Here is an 8,151-nt window from a genome sequence, read left to right as displayed (position 1 = left end):
ACAAGTAGTATAATATCCAAATAAGAATATTAAAACTAATTAGTTATACTTGACTTAGAATAATACAAGACGGTCAAGTATATTTATAATTACTCCTTTATAGATTTAATAAAGTTGTGGAGTAATATGAGAAGTCCCTTTTTATATTAAGTACTTATGGCTTATGACTTCTTGAGTATTCTTCTTCTTTCGATTAAGTATTTATGGATCGAAGAATACTTTAATTACAACCTCGGAGTTGTAATTTTACCTTTAAGTATATCAACTTAAGGTTTTAAGGTATACTTGTATATTGACGATTATAAGGTCAAAGTATACTCTTTTAACTTCAAGCACGTTTATAAGATTTATGAGTCTTAGCCAAGATCCAATTAAATAAGTGCAAGTAATTGGCTTAAGATTGTGCTTTCGAAGTTTGGACGAATAATTACGAGTATTTTATAGATATCGTAGTATAACCCCACGGAACACTGAAAAATGTTAGAAGGGGCTTATACGATATGACTCGTAATTGTTTATATACACGATATGTGTTAGCCAAGATCCAATTAAATAGCGTAAATTAATTGGCTAACTCGTGGATTTGATTTGTCCTTAATTTTAACGGATGATTACGAAGTAGTTTATATGGAACAAGCTATAATCCCCCGGAACACTAAAGATGTTAGAACGGATTACACTTCTACTTCGTAATATTTATATGTACATTATTAGTTAGACAAGATCCATTAAAGAGTGTTAAGTAATTTTCTAACTCGTACGATCCATTTTAAGATTTGACAAATTACGAAGTGTTTATATAAGACAAGTAATAATCCCCCGGAACACTAAAGATGATAGAAAGGATTACACTTTTACTTCGTAATTATTTTATGAGCACGAATGAATGTTAGACAAGATCTAATTAAAGTGCAATAAATAATTGGCTAACTCATACTTCTGTCAAATATAATCTCCCCCTTGGATATAAAGTACTTTTCTTTTTAGATCTTCTCGTTGGAATGATTTTTTACGAAGATCAAGTACTTATTCGAATTCCGAGTTCGAATCTAAGTTCTCCCCTAGAACTTCCTTTATAAGAGAGCTTGTATTAGAGCTTAAGATGAAGTAGAGAATTTAAGTACAAAGCTTAAATACAAAGAACTCAAATAAGAAGCTAAAACTAACCACTTTTGAAAAACTGTCGGAAAAGTTTGCCGAAAAAATTCGCCGGAGGTTCGGCGGATTTTGGCTATTGGCCGAACTTGGGCAGCCCTTCAGGAGGCCGGGAAGTGGTAGTGGATGAGCTCACTTGGTGGGATAAAGCTTGGTTGGGTGAAGCTAAGCTTGGGTTTCAAAAACCTTGTATATATGTAAGTATATAGAAAAGAGAGAAGGTTTTTGAGAAGAAGTGTGTGTATAGAATTTAAAAGAGATGAAGAGAAGCACTTCTTGAAAAAATTCCAGCAACTTTGTGGCTCTTTAGCTTATTGAAAATGGGTTGGGGTGGGGGTTTATTTATAGGAGAAGTTGGGTGGAATGAATGGTGAAGAGTTGAGAAGGAATGGACGGTGAATGGAGTGTATCACATGGATTGATGATATGGCAAGTAGGTTGTGTTTCTTTGCAAGTGGGAAGGAAGCAAAAGCTAGTACTCATTCAAATCTCAGCTGATATATATATATATATATATATATATATATATATATTAAATATATATAATCCTTTTCTTTTAATCACTCCTTAATTACTTTAATTAAGGATTAAGCACCATTAACTATGACCACCCCAAAAACACTTAAATAAATATCATAAAAAATATGATAATTACCTAAATAATATAAAATGATGTCCTGCAAGTTTTGGTCAACTTTAGTCAATGGTAGCTAGGTCAAACTTGGTCAACTGTGGGACCAACTACCTCGATTTTTGTGCCCAGACAAAAATTCTCTAAAAGCTACGAAATTTTTACCATACTTAGAAAATACCATTTAAATGATCCATACCAAATTTTAAGTCATTCTAGCATGTGGAAGTATTTTATCTAAAATTGGAACTGTTCTGTCAGCCTTTCTTCCGAGTAAAAATACCATTGGTCTTGAAATAAAGGAGATGGATCTTTTGACCAAAGTTTTGACTTGTATAAATACTTAAAATATATTTCATAATATATGAGATATATTTGGGTGATAGGAAATGTGTTTGAGTATTTGTTTTTGAATAATTTTCTCCGAGAAATGTTGATTTTACGAAACGGGAGAAAATTACTGTGAGTATACAGAAATGAGTTGCAGAACTGGATATTAATATTCCAATCATGAATATTAATAATCTTTGAATAAAAACTCTTTTGATTATATGTAGAGATATATTTTGGAGCGAAGAGTTAAATATTTTTGATATAGCACGAGACCTCTAAAGAATATCTCTGATATATTCTTTATTCGAGCTTGTTGCCATATTCATGTTGCAACACAGATCTAAGAAATATCATATCTTGATGTTTCTTCTTCGATCATATTTCCTTAGAGATATATTTCATAAAGATATAGCTTTGATATTTTGCAAGAATGGAATATCTCTTTTATTTGTTTAAAAGACATGATTTTGCTAGTTTGACTTTGATTTGGATCAATTAAATTCATGTCCTAATGGAGAGGATCTACATGTTCTTTAATTTTATGTTTAATCATACAAATACCAAAATAAATAATATATCGAAGATATCCTTTCACCTAGCATTCTTTTGCTCAAACTTCTTGTCTTTGTACTACAAGACAATCTTTTCACCTATTTTCTTATGTCTATAAGGAAAGAACATCCCTTTAGCTTCTTCTAAATTTGGGATTGTAATATCATCATCCTCAGGAGCACCAGCAGTAGTCTTGTGCTTGGCTTTATAAGCACCAGTAGACTTCCTTTGTCCTAAAGAATCATTCTTCTTGGAATGTTGAAGTTGTTGAGTAGTAGAAGTAATTTAAACATCTGTAACTGGATTATTATTATCACCATCACCATCAATATCTTTATCCTTTGTCTGAATAGAATCTGGTGTACATTTTTTAGCAACTATCTTATCCCCCTTTTGGCATCAGTATTTGAAAGAAGAGAAAACAGAGCATCCAGTTTGTCACCTATAGAAGAAACCTTGTCTTCCAAGGAGGAAAGTCTAGAGGTCGTGCTGTCTTGAGATTTAACATCTTTGATGGTATTTTTCACACTTTTGATTTCAGCTGAGTTAGGTGTGTGAAGCAAGAATCCATCAATTTTCTCTTTGACACCAGCATGAGACTTCTTCATTTCATCAAGTTCAGAGTGAATTCCTTTAATAGAAATGATTGAGGCCTTAAGATGCAACTTCAGATCAGGAGTTTGAATTTTATCATAGGTCCGATGAATGTGTTGTAGGCCAACAACAGATGAGATAGAAGTATTTGCAAGTCTCCATTTATAATCCCATTCTGTCTGTCTGAAATACTCAACATCGGGATTGTAATAAGAAGGATGTTCAGTGAAGTGCGAAGAAGAACCAATATTGGACTTCTTAGATGCAGTAATTACAGACTTAAGCTGAGCGGTATCAGGATCATCGTCATCACTGTCATTGTCAGAGTCAGACAAGCCATCAGAAGAATGTGCAGAATCAGGCAGAATTGCCTTGCTTTTATCCAAATTCTTTGCCAGAGATGCCTGTGACTGATGTGATCCTGAAATGGAAATATAGTAACACCTAAATCTCTCTGTTCTTTTTAAGTGATCTCATCACTTCTCATACAATATATTACTTTTAAGAGTAATATTATTCTCACAGAAGAAACTTTATAAGTAAAGAAAAACTTATAAGATTCTTGTCTCAAAACTACCTCTCCTTTTGCCAGTACAGGAGACTGCCACTCAAAATATTTTTCATTTTTTTTAAGATCAGCTATTTTCACACAGTCTCATGAAAGGCTCAATCACACATTTAGCAAAGAAATAAGAGATGGCTGAGAAGAGTTGTATGCTTGTCATATAAATAGAGGTAACCTCAAATAAGAGACTATTTATAATCATACAAACATGAGAATATATGAGAAGTTAGCATTACCTGAAGGTGATTCCTCAAGTGGAAGTGATGAAAGTGGAGGAACAAACAGCACATCAGGGTGCTTTTTCATACTAACAACTAGTAATGGATCATCAGTTGTAGCTAGTGTAGTTGAAGGATGATTCTCAGTATGAGCTATCATCAGGATTTGATCTGTCAGGAGAAGTTGAAAGACCAAGATCAGTACTATGAACTGATGGTTCTTGTGGAGTCTGAGACATGTGAGCTGCTTCAGCAATGCTTGGTGAAGGTTCTTGTGTGCTCTTCTCAAAAGTAGGATCATCAATGATTGCATCCACCCGTGACAGTATCTCCTGATGAGTTTGCTTTTCCTGGAGTAGTTGAACAGAGTCAGCAAGAAGATAACTCTGAGCAATATTAACAATGATCTGTACAACCTCAGTTTCTGTATGTTCCCTTTGAGGAGATGGTTCTTGTGTGACTAGATGTGTTGCAGTTGCTAAATCCCTTTGAGACCTAGGTTCTTGTATACTAACATACTTTTCAAGAGGCTGAGTCTTCTTCTTCTTTCTGATATATCCAACTACTTCTTCACTTCTTCTTTTCAACTGGCTCTTTGCAGTTTTATTGTGTTCAGCAGCTGCTTCAAATACTGGAAGCTTGTCAAGCAGAGCACTAGCATTAGTAGTTGGCTCCTTGATTCCAGTAGTGTCAATCAAGTCATCAGGATTTTGATCAATGGACTTCTTGATTGTTGATAAGGATCATATTGGCATCTGATCATCTGATTCAGAAACTTCTTGTATGATCAGTCTTCTTTTCCTTATTGGAAAGTAGTCTTCTTTCTTCTCACACTACTAGAAAAATGGGATCAGACATCGGTTCAGAACCGATGTTAAAAAAAACTGAACTGATGTCTTCGCGTGTGATGTTAAATGTCATCAGCCTTTGACATCGGTTCACAGCCGATGTCTATTACAGTGCTATACATCGGTTTTAAGAATAATTCTGATGTCTTTGTAACAAATTTTAGCTTATATTACAGTATTTCTAGGTGAATATGAGTATATTATGGAATAATTATCCATTAAAACATGAAACCTATAAGCTCTAAAAGACATGTTTTTTAATCTTTCAAACAAACCGGTGTGAAAGTCTAGATCAGACATCGGTTAAGTTGTCTGACCGATGTGAAATGCTCCATCAGACATCGGGTACTTTTATCAACCGATATAAAATACTGGGTTAGACATCGGTTTCTTTTATTTGGTGATGTTAAATCATTTTGTTTAACATCAGTGTTTTTTCTAACCGATGTTTAATCTTTAACATTGTAAAATTTAAGACATCAGCTATTGAAAATTCGATGTTATTTGGCTTAAAATACATTGATTTTTTTACAGAACCGATGTCAAATGACTATTTGACATTGGTTTTTGTAGATCTTTTTCTTTTAATATTGTTTCACCTGATGTCTTTTATTCTTTTTTACATCGGTTTTAAATTACCATTGTGATGTTAATGTACTGTAAATTGCATATGCCATCCTGGTACTATTAATAGCCCAGGGAACTAATTGCATTTTAAACCAGAAAAATACCAACAATATGCAATACATCCAACCAAATTTGTAAAAATATAGAGGTATACATTGATACCAAATTTACTAACATTCAATCCAACAAGAGCTCAATTTGGACATTACATTCCAAGTCTAAAATAAACATCCCAACTAAAAATAATAAAACCCAAATTCGCTAGTTATTACATCCAACATTCTAAACATATTTGACTAGTTAATATGTACCACTTGTCAAATTTTGACAATTCCAAACATAAATCAGAATGATGGATGTAATTGTCACCAAATCTCCGTTAATTTACCACTAACCACCAGCAAACACAACATCAATTCACATAGTTCAGACGAAAGCTATATATATAGATACTTAGCATTTTTATATCTTGTCTTGGATAAATTCAAGCACCTCCATCCGCACCCCATCCAGCTCCTGCCTTGTGTAGGAATTTCGAGTTTTGGCTGCCCACTAAATAACACAAGTAAAAATTAGCAACCAGAATATTATTAACCAGAATTGCCATATGTATAATTAAATATAAACAGAACCAACTATTTATAATTTAACCAGAAGAGGACCTTTTCTATATTTAACCGTAATTTTCTTCGTCAATCCAAAACTATACCAGATAGATCCTTATCACTAATAGTCATCTATCATTACTAATAATAAAAACAAGATCCATTTGGAAATCACTAATAATAAAAACTGATAATAAAAATGGCACTCATATTTCATCTGTTCTGAAAAACTACACAAAAAAATTCTACATGCCATCTATCAGAAATGATTTGCATATATACCTTGGTAGTAAAAGATAGCTCCTTATCAGCAATGATATCTTTCATGTATCGCATTATAACATAGCCACATTCAACCCCTCCTGGTTGTTTGGGAGATCCCTGTTATAATATAAAATCTGAATTAGCTCCATAAATTAATTAAAATTACAAAGTGATAAAAAATACAAAAACCTTACAAGAAGATTCTTTATCTGAGGAGCTTTATTTCCCCTTCCAGTTTGAGCATTGTAGGATTTCATCGCTCTACATTGCAGAACAACAATAATTTACATGATTATTTTCAAAAGGGAGAATATTTACTATATATATATTTATATATAGTAAACAGAAATATATTACTCTGTTAATGATTTTTCCAACTCGTCAAAATGTGTTGGATGTGGCAGAGGGTTCAGAATATAAATGTCGCCATCCCAAATTACAACCAAAATTCAGTGGCAACTATGTTTATAAAAAAGAAAAAAGAAAAACACAAGTTAGAAATTTTAAAAAACTACCTAAATATATTAATTTGTAAAAGCATGTCTAAATTAAAAATACTTACTTATGATTATGTGGCATGAAGTACATGCGATACGGACTACTCTCTTTCAACCGATTAACAAAATAAGAATGAAAAGATTTGTTCAACGTAAATGTAGCTCCTGGATCGAAAAATCCATATAAGACCACATCATCATTCTTCCTCTCAATCATAATCAGTCTTTGCAAGAGCCTACGAGGGAGTGAATTACATTACTTATAATATCCATATAAAACATGAATATTGAATATGTAACGATAAAAAAGTAACTTACGCCATATAAGCAGATATTGCAGCTTGGCCAATCATATCGAACTCCAACAATGCTTTCACATTTTGATGCAATATAGAAATTTTTTCTCAGTCCCAAACACGTCCGAATCACACGGAATCGGTATTGACTCCCCAATGGATTTCATGAAGACTGCAGCATGTTGTATAACACCTTGTACTGTTTTGGCACATTCTTGTTGAGCTTCATTTTGCTCTTCAGGTGGACAACTAGCACTTGAATATTTAGGACCCGTAGAAGCAGTCTCCCCGTGCCAAACCCAATGAACATAACCTAGATAAAAGCCATTGTCATAGATATGGCCCCTGATTGTTTTTATAGAGACTTTTTTAAAATTGGCGCATCATTCACAAGGGCAAGGAATTTTGTTACGATCTTCAGAATTTTCTTCAGCATATATCAAGAAGTTTTCCACCCCCATTTCAAATGCTAAAGAATCCATATCTTGCAAAATCCATGTCTTATCCATCAAATTTCCCTACCTGATAGCCACTTTAAATATTAAAAATCCAACACATACCTATTTATAATTATTTAATAAAAGGTATATCAAATTTGTGTTGGTTACTGTAGGGATTAATTATATAAACTTAGAAGGAGTAAATACCTTGATATCCTAATAATTTATAGTACTAATTCATTACTCTAAGATTCTACACATATACCCAATTAATTACAAAACTAGACTAAATTTATAAACTAGACTAAATTAAACCAAGATATTTAAAACAAATTAAACCAAGATATTTGAAAATATCACATAATTAAAAACCCAATAATTCCAACATTCACAGCCCAGACAATTGTTAAATTTCCTTCACATAAATAAAACCCAGTGAGTACTTGAGTATTGAAACAAATTCAGCCCATAAATAAATAAATTAAAATTATCCGTTACTTGTTAAATCTGTGAGAAGGATAATTAT

General features: G+C 32.7%; 1 long non-coding RNA gene across 1 annotated transcript; it reads right to left on the bottom strand.

Moving 5' to 3' along the window:
* Positions 1-6,410: 6,410 nt before the first annotated feature.
* On the bottom strand, positions 6,411-6,841 carry LOC141666568 (uncharacterized). The gene is made up of 3 exons (XR_012552290.1): positions 6,750-6,841; positions 6,587-6,653; positions 6,411-6,509 (listed from the first exon to the last, which is right to left on the bottom strand). It is a non-coding gene; the product is annotated as an uncharacterized LOC141666568 (long non-coding RNA).
* Between the last annotated feature and the right edge of the window lie 1,310 nt (positions 6,842-8,151).

The sequence above is a fragment of the Apium graveolens genome, chromosome 6 (assembly GCF_009905375.1).
Source record: "Apium graveolens cultivar Ventura chromosome 6, ASM990537v1, whole genome shotgun sequence".
Classification (NCBI taxonomy): Eukaryota; Viridiplantae; Streptophyta; class Magnoliopsida; order Apiales; family Apiaceae; genus Apium; species Apium graveolens.
This window is presented reverse-complemented; position numbering and strand designations above follow the sequence as displayed.